Raw genomic sequence first — 13,149 nt, 5'->3', positions numbered from 1 at the left:
TCACAAAATCAACAGAGGACCCCTTTCAGAACGCTACATTCCAACACATCTCTCGCAATTCAATTCAATTTCAATTTAAGGGCTTTATTGGCATGGGAAACGTATGTTAACATTGCCGAAGCAAGTGAAGTAGATAGTAAACAAAAGTGAAATAAACAATAAATATTAACAGTAAATATTACACTCAGAAGTTCCAAAATAATAAAGACATTTCAAATGTCATATTATGTCTATATACAGTGTTGTAACAATGTGCAAATAGCTAAAGTACAAATGGGAAAATAAATCAACATAAATATGAGTTGTATTTACAATGGTGTTTGTTCTTCACTGGTTGCCCTTTTCTTGTGGCAACAGGACACAAATCTTGCTGCTGTGATGGCACACTGTGGTTTTTCACCCAGTAGATAAGGGAGTTTATCAAAATTGGGTTTGTTTTCGAATTCTTTGTGGATCTCTGTAATCTGAGGGAAATATGTGTCTCTAATATGGTCATACATTTGGCATGAGGTTAGGAAGTGCAGCTCAGTTTCCACCTCATTTTCTGGGCAATGTGCACATAGCCTGTCTTCTCTTGAGAGCCAGGTCTGCCTACGGTGGCCTTTCTCAATAGCAAGGCTATGCTCACTGAGCCTGTACATAGTCAAAGCTTTCCTTAAGTTTGGGTCAATCACAGTGGTCAGGTATTCTGTTCAGGTATAGTTTGCTCTGTTTTTTTGTTAATTCTTTCCAATGTGTCAAGTAATTCTCTTTTTGTTTTCTCATGATTTGGTTGGGTCTAATTGTGTTGTTGTTGTTGTCCTGGGGCTCTTTGGGGTCTTACTTAGGGGACTCTTCTCAAAGTTCATCTCTCTGTAGGTGATGGCTTTGTTATGGAAGGTTTGGGAATTGCTTCCTTTTAAGTGGTTATAGAATTTAACAGCTCTTTTCTGGATTTTGATAATTAGCAGGTAGCAGCCTAATTCTGCTCTGCATTCATTATTTGGTGTTTTTCGTTGTACACAGAGGATATTTTTGCAGAATTCTGCATGCAGAGTCTCAATTTGTTATTTGTCCCATTTTGTGAATTCTTGGTTGGTGAGCGGACCCCAGACCTCACAACCATAAAGGACAATGGGTTCTGTAACTGATTCAATTATTTTTAGCCAGATCCTAATTGGTAAGTCAAATGTTATGTTCCTTTTGATGGCATAGAAGGCCCTTCTTGCCTTGTCTCTCTCTCTCTCTCTAACTCTCTCTCTCTCTCTCTCTCAAACCCTTTAGCACACTCATTTGATGTTCCAATCATCCCCTCTGCTCATTCCGAGGAAACCACAATCATACACACTCCTGTTGAAATGGTTCCTTTCTTGCCAAAGACGGGTGACCCTGGTTTGAGGGTCAGAGAGGTTCCCCTTCCCCCTGTGTCTTAATCAGAGCCCATTAATGTCCCTCATAAGTAGCAATCAGTCATGGCAACCAGAAGAGCTTCATTCAAAGTGTAAAAACAACACGTTTCCCTCTCCCCAACCTGAAGGAGCCCCCTGACTGGATGAAATGTAAACTTCTAGTGTGGGGTAAGGGGATCGCTGTGTAGAGCGACCCTTGGTAGGGAATGTGCTGCATTAGCAGGAACGCTACAGTCTCTCTCCCTGAAGTATGATTGAGGTGGTCTAACACCAACCTAAAGCCTTAGGAAACATAAACAGTCAATCAATGTGAGATCCTTCCATTGTTAAGTTTGAGTGAATATCGTAACTCGAGTTGATAGGGTGTTTGAAATGCAAACCAAACTTCACAACATTTTTACAAAGTCCCGCTAGGCTGTGTGAGAACTACATGCCAATTTGGCTGAGACAAGATGCTGATTCAAGTTTGCTTGTAGGGGGGACGGAGGAAAGACGGAGGAAAGAGGTCCTGGAGTTTGATGATAATTCAGCATGATCCATGAAAACTGCATGGATTTGGGATTTCTAAAGAGCTTCATGCTATACGTTCCCAGTCGCCTGTTGGTTGGCAACACTGGTTGAAAATATAAATAGCTCTGCCCTCTGCCTGGGATTCCCACTCATTACCATGCCATTTGGCAGATCAGACATCCTGCATGCAGGATTTAGACTGGGTTTAGAGGCACTGCAAGCCTCTTCACTGAACATGCATGGAGGAGGCAGACAAGAGATCCAAGCCAAGAAAATCTGCTGTCAGAGTGCTGTCAAAAGCCAATCGCTTTCACTTCTCTCAGAGAGGGGCGATTTCGTAGAGTGGTTTTCTCTGGATGTTGTTATGATGTTTTGTCTTGTTAAGGTCCACTTGACCGAAGAACACTTCAATAAAGACAAAGTGATGACTTGTGGTTTGACAATGAATCGCTGACACAGGTTTATAGGAAGCATTTAGGGAGTAATATTGGTTCTAAGGTTAAATACCACCCGATAATAAGCTATTTGACATTCACCCCGGATCTATTCATAATGGCTATTTCAGTCATAAATATGAGCATGAATTACAGTGTCTACAAAAAAGTCAAATATTACATTTAGTGTGTGTGCTTGTGTGTGTGTGTGTCGTGAGGAGAGGAGAGAGGAGAGAGGAGAGGCAAAGCGAGCACCTCCATTATTCAAACAGAATAATCAAATCCCATCACCCACCATCCTAACCTCCCCTCCACAACCCACCCCAGCCCTGACTGTCCTCCCAATCACACTCAACTCTCCAGTCCCTCCCCTCTACCCCTCCTCCCCTCTACCCCTCTCCCTCCCCTCTACCCCTCTCCCTCCCCTCCACCCATCTCTCCACATGCCCACGTTACATAACGTTATCAATTTTGGATGGAAATATAATATGAGGATAGCACGAGAGCCTTGAAAGAAATGTTACTTTTTTCTTCTTCATTCTCTTCATCAGCAAATGATGCACATGTAGTTGACACCAGGCCCTCGCCTCTGGAGTCTGATTTTAAAAGCCAGGCGAGGGGAGGATGGGGTGAGTTGACGGGGTAGATGTTAGCGGCTGCTGGTCACACATTTGTATCAATAAAGACAACATTCTGTCTTTAAGACGTGTGTGTGTGTGTGTGTGTGTGTGTGTGTGTGTGTGTGTGTGTGTGTGTGTGTGTGTGTGTGTGTGTGTGTGTGTGTGTGTGTGTTTGTGGTAGAATATTGGAGCCATCCTCTCCATTAAGTACAAAATGAGTACTGTCAACTCCTACACTTTAATTACAGAGCACTCAGTGGAAATCCTGAAAATAATATAATATCCTACGCTAGAGTGCCATACGGTCACGCTAGAGATATTGACTAAAAACAGATTTTAGTCCGAATATACTGGTGACGATTACTAATCAAGAGTGCACATTCTTTTCCAGAAGACATTTAGAACTAGCCCTTTTTTTCCTTATTTTTTTGTTTTGTTTTACAGCTATCTAAAAAGCACTGGAAAAAAAAACAAAGTGCATCGAACTGGCTTACATTTGCTGAATACAAAAAGGTCATTGTTGTGGACTAGAGTCTGTGCTGCAGACTAACTGAGTCATCGTCCTAGCCTATATGACATGGCATACAGTATATTTTAATGCAAAGGATGGTAACACTGAAGGACACAAGGAGACAAATATGTTTTATGCCCTTGTGGGAAGCATTCTGCCCAAAAAATTAAGCGCGAGAAAAATTAAGCGAGAGAGAAAAAACCTCCAGCTAGAAGTGTGGGAATATTCTAGGAGGCATGACTGACTCCTTCCTTTTGGTCTCCTGACCTTCCCTTGTCTCTCCCTGTAGCCTTGGATTCCAACCAGAGCATGATAGCTCAATTCTGGCTCCACACAGCAGCATTTTGAGGGGGAGAGAGGAGACATTCCCAGCTGTGTTAGCACAGGAGGTTGGCACCTGTGGTTCATGTTTTGTTCTTCTGACATAGTATGGCATCACAGCTTCAGTATTTTGGGAAACAGTGTTTTGTGTGACATGATGCACTGATGCACTGGAGAAAGAGTAGTTTATCCGCAATATTCTTAAATAATAGATTATTTATTGTGAATCTCAATGGTGATTACTTTGCTTGGAAAATACAAAGAATGACTCACTTGCTCTATGTAAATATGTTTCTGTGGAATAAAATGTCAAATAAATCTGCAAATATGAAACATCAGCCCACAATTCATTATATGGTTGTCATCGACTTCTGATCTGGGTTTTGTTGATTCCTTTGTGGTGTGTAAACATCTTTTTGATTACAAAACGAACCTTTGATCACTCAGAACGAGAGAGAATTTCATCAAAGTGGGTCTTAATACTGCTGAAGTGGCATGTTGAATTGCTAACATTGTTATGAGGACGATTTTCCACAATTTGTATTCATGTTTACAGGCAGATTGTCCAATGTGGCTTCACTACACTGCTGTGATAATCGTTCCAGTGTGTCACAATGGAGAAATTCTAATTTAGTCTGAGCCAAGACGGTTAATCACAAATTACAAACTGAATGTTTCAGGCCAAGAACGCTGCGGCTCAGCAATTAAACGAGAGCTGGGGGGAAAAAACTGCTATGGAACATCATTCAATCACTCAATCTTTCATGTCTGAATAAGCTAATTCAGCACAATACATGTGTCTAATCACAAGGACCTGGTTTAGGAGTAAGATAAATTACCTAAGAGCTAACTCATTAGTCATTAACAATTGGTCTTATATGGTCACTGTGACTTATGGTCACTGTGACTGACTGTGACTGTCATGAAATGGTATGTATGACCCTGAGCCAGAGCAGTATGACAATGACAGACGGGAATGGCCTGAGACAGGGTCTGGGTCTGGGACAGGGCTGGAACCAGAGGCTGGGGACTCAGTGAGGCCTCCAAGGCATGCACCTACCTGGTTGGTGACTAAAATGTTGCATTGTTGTCCGTTTTTTAAACTCGCTATGACATTCTTCAAAATGATATCCCAAATCGAGATCCAAATATCAAAAACAATCTACTATACAGGTATTTAATATACTGTAAGAGAGAGGAATTTAGTGGTTGATGCAATACATAATTTTAAAGGTCAGTGGAGGACCTGGATGTCCTGCATGAAATCAACAGAGAGAGGGGTTATGTGAACATTCCAGTGCATCTGCAACTCTGCATGTCCTAAAAAAGACCACCTGTTTTCTGGTTCACTGAAAACAACAAGACATCTAAGCGAGGGATGTCAGACGGAACATTGCCCTTTGAGAATGTTCCGTCCAGAGCCTGCCTCTTTCTCTTTCTCTCCATCATTCTCTCTACAGTATGTATTTATTTATCTCCTTCTCTCCCTCTCTCTATACCTCTCCCTACCTCTCTCTACCTCTCTCCACCTCTCTCCACCTCACCACCCTCTCTCTCTCTCTCCGCCATTTCCACCCTCCTTCCTCTCTCCTTCCTTCATCCTGCTGTTCTCTTTTCATTCCCTCCTACTCTCCTTACTTCTCATCTCCAGAAGCCTCGGCAGCAGGGTGATGTGGGTGGATAGTGGCCTACTGGCTATGACTGCTGCGCTCAGAGGGGGATCACAGCCCAGACACATAACCAAAGCAGACAGCTAGCCAATCACTTCAGGTAAAAATGGGACCACTGCTTTGCTCTGGGTGAGCTCAGTATAGATTCTATTGATGTTATAGGACAACATGCTGGAGAGCTCGCACAAATACACCTTCCTATTTTCTGTGCCTTTCTTGGGTTCAGATGTAAATGGCAGAAAAACAAGCATATACACTACCAGTCAAAAGTACGGACACATCTACATTCAAGGGTTTTTCATAATTTTTACTATTTTTTACATTGTAGAATAATAGTGAAGACATCAAACGTATGAAATAACACATATGGAATTATGTAGTAACCAAAAAAAGTGTTAAACAAATCAAAATATATTTTATATTTGAGATTCTTCAAATAGCCACCCTTTGCCTTGATGACGGCCCTCAAGGAACTACACTGGACTTTGTGCAAACTGGAAACCACATATCCTGAGGCCACATTTATTGTAGCTTGGGATTTTAACAAAGCGGACTGGGATATGTTCCGGGTTTGCTTCTGAGAATAACATTGACGTATACATGGACACGGTGACTGAGTTCATCAGGAAGTGTATAGGGGATGTTGTTCCCACTGTGACTATTAAAACCTACCCAAACCAGAAACCGTGGAAAGATGGCAGCATTCACGCAAAACTGAAAGCGCAAACCACCACATTTAACCATGGCAAGGTGACTGGGAATATGGTTGAATACAAACAGTGTAGTTATTCCTCCGCAAGGCAATCAAACAGGCAAAACGTCAGTACAGAGACAGTGGACTCGCAATTCAACGGCTCAGACACGAGACATATGTGGCAGGGTCTACAGACAATCACGGATTACAAAGGGAAAACCAGCCACGTCACGGACACCGACGTCTTCCTCCTGGATAAGCTTCTTTGCCGCTTTGAGGATAACACAGTGCCACCGACACGGCCCCACTCCCAAGGACTGTGGGCTCTCCTTCTCCGTGGCTGACGTGAGTAACACATTTAAGCGTGTTAACCCTCGCAAGGCTGCCGGCCCAGACGGCATCCCTAGCCACATCCTCAGAGCATGCACAGACCAGCTGGCTGGAGTGTTTACGGACATATTCAATCTCTCCCTTTCCCAGTCTGCTGTCCCCACTTGCTTCAAGATGTCCACCATTGTTCCTGTACCCAAGAAAGCAAAGGTAACTGAACTAAATGACTATCGCCCCATAGCACTCACTTCTGTCCTCATGAAGTGCTTTGAGAGGCTAGTTAAGGATCATATCACCTCCAACTTACCTGACACCCTAGACCCACTTCAATTTGCATACCACCCCCAATAGATCCACAGACGATGCAATCGCCATCGAACTGCACACTGCCCTATCCCATCTGGACAAGAGTAATACCTATGTAAGAATGCTGTTCATTGACTATAGCTCAGCCTTCAACACCATAGTACATTTCAAGCTCATCATTAAGCTGGGTCTGAACCCTGCCCTGTGCAACTGGGTCCTGGACTTCCTGACGGGCCTCCCCCAGGTGGTGAAGGTAGGAAACAACACCTCCACTACGTCGATCCTCAACACAGGGGCCCCACAAGGGTGCGTGTTCAGCCCCCTCCTGTACTCCCTGTTCAACCATGACTGCGTGGCCACACACGCCTCCAACTCAATCATCAAGTTTGCAGACGACACAACAGTAGTAGGCCTGATTACCAACAACAACGAGACAGCCTACAGGGAGGAGGTGAGGGCCCTGGCGGAGTGGTGCCAGGAAAATAACCTCTCCCTCAATGTCAACAAAATGAAGGAGCTGATTGTGGACTTCAGGAGACAGCAGAGGGGGCACGCCCCTATCCACATCGACGGGACCGCAGTGGCGAAGGTGATGAGCTTCAAGTTCCTCGGTGTACACATCACTGACAATCTGAAATGGTCCACCCACACAGTCAGTGTGGTGAAGAAGGCGCAACAGCCGGCTACCATCCGGTTCCTCAACCCTGCAACTTAGAGGCTGCTGCCCTATGTACACAGACATGGAATCACTGGTCAATTTAAATGGAACACTAGTCACTTTAATAATGTTTACATACTGTTTTACTCATTTCATATGCAAACTCAGCAAAAAAAGAAACGTCCTCTCACTGTCAACTGCAAGATTCAACAACTGAGACATAAACTGAACAAGTTCCACAAACATGTGACTAACAGAAATTGAATAATGTGTCCCTGAACAAAGGGGGGGGGGAGGTCAAAATCAAAAGTAACAGTCAGTATCTGGTGTGGCCACCAGCTGCATTAAGTACTGCAGTGCATCTCCTCCTCATGGACTGCACCAGATTTGCCAGTTCTTGCTGTGAGATGTTACCCCACTTTTCCACCAAGGCACCTGCAAGTTCTCGGTCATTTCTGGGGGGAATGTCCCTAGCCCTCGCCCTCTGATCCAACAGGTCCCAGAAGTGCTCAATGGGATTGAGATCCGGGCTCTTCGCTGGCCATGGCAGAACACTGACATTCCTGTCTTGCAGGGACTCACTCACAGAACGAGCAGTATAGCTGGTGGCATTGTCATGCTGGAGGGTCATGTCAGGATGAGCCTGCAGGAAGGGTACCACATGAGGGAGGAATATGTCTTCCCTGTAACGCACAGCATTGAGATTGCCTGCAATGACAACAAGCTCAGTCCGATGATGCTGTGACACACCGCCCCAGACCATGACGGACCCTCCACCTCCAAATCGATCCCGCTCCAGAGTACAGGCCTCGGTGTAACGCTCATTCCTTCGACGATAAACTCAAATCCGACCATCACCCCTGGTGAGACAAAACTACGACTCGTCAGTGAAGAGCACTTTTTGCCAGTCCTGTCTGGTCCAGCGACGGTGGGTTTGTGCCCATAGGCAACGTTGTTGCCGGTGATGTCTGTTGAGGACCTGCCTTACAACAGGCCTACAAGCCCTTAGTCCAGCCTCTCTCAGCCTATTGCGGACAGTCTGAGCACTGATGGAGGGATTGTGCGTTCCTGGTGTAACCCGCAGGTGTGATGTTCGGATGTACCGATTCCGTGCAGGTGTTGTTACACGTGGTCTGCCACTGCGAGGACGATCAGCTGTCCGTCCTGTCTCCCTGTAGCGCTGTCTTAGGCGTCTCACAGTACGGACATTGCAATTTATTGCCCTGGCTACATCTGCAGTCCTCATGCCTCCTTGCAGCATGCCTAAGGCACGTTCACGCAGATGAGCAGGGACCCTGGGCATCTTTCTTTTGGTGTTTTTCAGAGTCAGTAGAAAGGCCTCTTTAGTATCCTAAGTTTTCATAACTGTGACCTTAATTGCCTACCGTCTGTAAGCTGTTAGTGTCTTAATGACCGTTCCAAAGGTGCATGTTCATTAATTGTTTTTGGTTCATTGAACAAGCATGGGAAACAGTGTTTAGACCCTTTACAATGAAGATCTGTAAAGTTATTTGGATTTTTACTAATTATCTTTGCTGAGTTTATATACTGTTACTCTCCTGTATTTTAGTCAATGCCAGTCTGACATTGCTCGTCCTAATAATTATATATTTCTTAATTCCATTCTTTTACTTTTAGATTTGTGTGTATTGTTGTGAATTGTTAGATACTACTGCACTGTTGGAGCTAGGAACGCAAGCATTTTGCTAAACCCGCAATAACATCTGCTAAATATGTGTATGTGACCAAAACAATTTGATTTGAATTGAAACTGCTTGCGAGCACTGAAGGTGGGAGCAGACTGGTGATAAATAAAGGAGGGAGAGAATAAGAAACAGAGAGAGAGAAAGTGGCTGTAAGATATTTGGAGCAGCCAGCGAGCGGATCTTTGATTTCAAAGAGATGTCATGTTCCTTTCTGCTACTTAGTGAGTTTGCTCTGTTTCGCTCTCTCTCTCTCTTCTGTTTCGCTCACTCTCGCCACAGGGAGAGCCAGGGTCAGAAATGTGGCTGTCTCCGACACTATATGTGTCAGCTCCTCTTATCCCTGATGAGTGGTAGGCCAGAGAAATAAAGATCTAGAGCTCCCAACTCCAGTCACTTTCTATCAGCACAGGCCCACTACCATAGCCAGTAGCTGTAGAGCTGGAGGATGGAACAGTAGAGACTATGGCTGCATTTCATTCAGCATCAGATGGAATTTCTACACATTATAGCGTAACTTGATATTAGCTTCTGTAGAATGAGGAAAAACACTGAGAACAAAGCCTTATTGTTGACCATGTTTCCAACTTAAATAGAATGCACTGTGTGAAAAATACTGTATCTGCTTCATTTCTAAATACACAGAGCAGTAGCTCTCTCCAAAGAAAGATGCATTTTACCAGAACAGTCTGCATATGGGTCTCCTCTCCCAGACGAGGCCCAGTGGAGTGTATCTATCCTCAGGTGGGAGGCAGGTAGGTGCGGGCAGGGGACACTGGCTATCTCCACCATGCTCACTCCATCACATCATAAGTAATGTGAGGTGGGGAGCATGTGAGCCGGTGTGAGATGGAGATGTAAAGATCTAATAGGGAATATGTTAGCTTGAGACTCAATATAAACGTGTTAAGGGAAATAAGGTAATGGTTGATTTATAAATGTTGAAGAGTGATAAATTACCTATGCAGATTGCTCTCAGGTTCTTTACAGCCATGCAGTATGTCCTTCAACTGTAGTATGACTGTTTGGGCAGGGGTGGTTGTTGGGGACTAGTTTGGGGATGACCTAATCTTACACCAGGATAAGTCCTCTTTAACCAGCTGACAGTTGTAAAGTATCGTGTCTCAGCATTGTGTATTCACAGAGTATGGGAGGCATGGTATGGAAAAGAGTGACAACCCCTTAGGGTCATAAGATCATATGAGTTTAGTAACATCACCGACCACCAGTTTCTTTTTCCCAACATAAAAAGTCCACATAGTTCAGGAGTATGACCGGTAGTAATAAATCGAAGCAATAATAATTTTAGCAGCAGCGTAGGTGTGAGGGGGAGCAGTAGTTGTTAGCCATTAAACAGTCTTATGGCAAGGTAATAGAAGCTGTTTAGGAGTCTGTTGGTCTGAGCCTTGATGCACCTGTACCACCTGCCGGAACAGTCTATGTCTCGGGTGGCTGGAGTCTTTGGCAATTCTTCGGGCCTTTCTCAGACACCGCCTGGCATGTACAGTTGAAGTCTGAAGTTTACATATACAATTAGGTTGGAGTCATTAAAACGTGTTTTTCAACCACTCCACAAATTTCTTGTTAACAAACTATAGTTTTGGCAAGTCGGTTAGGACATCTACTTTGTGCATGACACAAGTAATTTTTCCAACAATTGTTTACAGACAGATTATTTCACTTATAATTCACTGTATCAAAATTCCAGTGGGTCAGAAGTTTACATACACTAAGTTGACTGTGCCTTTAAACAGCTTGAACATTTTCACAAAATGATGTCATGGATTTAGAAGCTTCTGATAGGCTAATTTACATAATTTGAGTCAATTGGAGGTGTACCTGTGGAAGTATTTCAAGGCCTACCTTCAAACTCAGTGCCTCTTTGCTTGACATCATGGGAAAATCAAAAGAAATCAGCCAAGACCTCAGAAAAAAAAGTGTAGACCTCCACAAGTATGGTTCATCCTTGGGAGCAATTTCCAAACGCCTGAAGGTACCACGTTCATCTGTACAACAATAGTACGCAAGTATAAACACCATGGGACCACACAGCCGTCATACCGCTCAGGAAGGAGATGCGTTCTGTCTCCTAGAGATGAACGTACTTTGTTGCGAAAAGTGCAAATCAATCCCAGAACAACAGCAAAGGACCTTGTGAAGCTGCTGGAGGAAACAGGTACAAATGTATCGATATCCACAGTAAAACGAGTCCTTTATCGACATAACCTGAAAGGCCGCTCAGCAAGGAAGCAGCCACTGCTCCAAAACCGCCATAAAAAAGCCAGACTACGGTTTGCAACTGCACATGGGGACAAAGATCGTACTTTTTGGAGAAATGTCCTCTGGTCTGATTAAACAAAAATAGAACTGTTTTGCCATAATGACCATCGTTATGTTTGGAGGAAAAAGGGGAAGGCTTGCAAGCCGAAGAACACCATCCCAACCGTGAAGCACGGGGGTGGCAGCATCATGCTGTGGGGGTGCTTTGCTGCAGGAGGGACTGGTGCACTTCACAAAATAGATGGCATCATGAGGAAGGAAAATTATGTGGATATATTGAAGCAACATCTCAAGACATCAGTCAGGAAGTTAAAGCTTGGTCGCAAATGGGTCTTCCGAATGGACAATGACCCCAAGCATACTTCCAAAGTTGTGGCAAAATGGCTTAAGGACAACAAAGTCAAGGTATTGGAGTGGCCATCACAAAGCCCTGACCTCAAACCTATAGAAGATTTGTGGGCAGAACTGAAAAAGCATGTGCGTGCAAGGAGGCCTACAAACATGACTCAATTACACCAGTCATTTGTCAGGAGGAATGGGCCAAAATTCACCAAACTTATTGTGGGAAGCTTGTGGAAGGCTACCCGAAACGTTTGACCCAAGTTAAACAATTTAAAGGCAATGCTACCAAATACTAATTTTTTTTTTTGAGAACTCTGTTTATTAAGTTTTACACACACACAGACAAGACAAAGCAATATAAATAATATACTCAACTAGAAAAAAAAATACAAATAATACATATAAAAAAAAAATAACTTTAAAGATACCATACTTTAGACAAGTTAAACACACCAGGCAGAAGGCTACAAAAGGTTAAAGGGCAATCTATAGAATAGGGACAGAGCAAACACCTCACCATTGTTCCTGTAAACAGTTAAGGGATGGGGTGGAGAGATGCAACCACTCACAGACAGTCAAGGCCACAGACCAATCATCCACTGGACCAAAAATAAAAAGTTTACAATGCTTTAAAATAAAAAATGAATATTGATAATTTTATGTAGGCGTGAACAGAATTAAAAAATAAACTTATTTTGGTTTTAATAGGAATGCCATCAGAGGATGGACTGTTTAAAGTAAGACCGGAATGGAGCCCAAGCCTCATTAAACAGTTTGGGGTTCCCACGTGAATTGAATTTAATTTTTTCTAATTTCAGAGAGCACAACACATCTCTCACCCAATATTTATAAGATGGGGGAGCTGCCATCTTCCAGTTCTGTAGTATTAGCCGTCTAGCTAAAAGAGTTGTATAAGCAACAGTGTCCGACTGGATTCTTGACAGGGGGGTGCTTATGGGCAGTACTCCAAAAAGGGCTGTAAGGGGAGAGGGATCTATAACAGTGTTATATATATCAGAGAAACATTTAAATATTAATTCCCAGAAACCTGACAGTTTATGACAGCCCCAGAACATATGCAACAGTGTGGCCGGTTCAATTTTACATCTGACACAGGTAGGATCAAAATCAGAGAATATTCTTCCAAGTCTGGCCCCAGACCAGTGGATACGGTGAACCACCTTGAATTGAATGAGGCTGTGTCTAGTGCTAAAAGAGGACGAATGTACCCTGCGCAGCACAGATTCCCAGGTGTCTTCCCCAAGTTCCTCCCCCAAATCCTTTTCCCATCGAGTTTTTAAAGGCACCAAAGAAGGGTTCTGTAAGTCATGAATGATTGCATATATATCTGAAATTGCGCCCCTAGGAAGCTTGTTCAGCTC

At 43.6% G+C, this 13,149-nt stretch overlaps 1 protein-coding gene across 1 annotated transcript in view; it reads right to left on the bottom strand.

Annotated features, from left to right (window-relative positions):
- The window catches only part of LOC121576965 (protein O-mannosyl-transferase TMTC2-like), a 211,002-nt gene that overhangs the window by 80,342 nt on the left and 117,511 nt on the right, over positions 1-13,149 (bottom strand). The window lies entirely within an intron of this gene.

This window comes from Coregonus clupeaformis, chromosome 11 (assembly GCF_020615455.1).
Source record: "Coregonus clupeaformis isolate EN_2021a chromosome 11, ASM2061545v1, whole genome shotgun sequence".
In the NCBI taxonomy this organism is placed as follows: Eukaryota; Metazoa; Chordata; class Actinopteri; order Salmoniformes; family Salmonidae; genus Coregonus; species Coregonus clupeaformis.
Note: the sequence above shows the minus strand (reverse complement) of the source record. Positions and strands in the feature narration are given on the sequence as shown.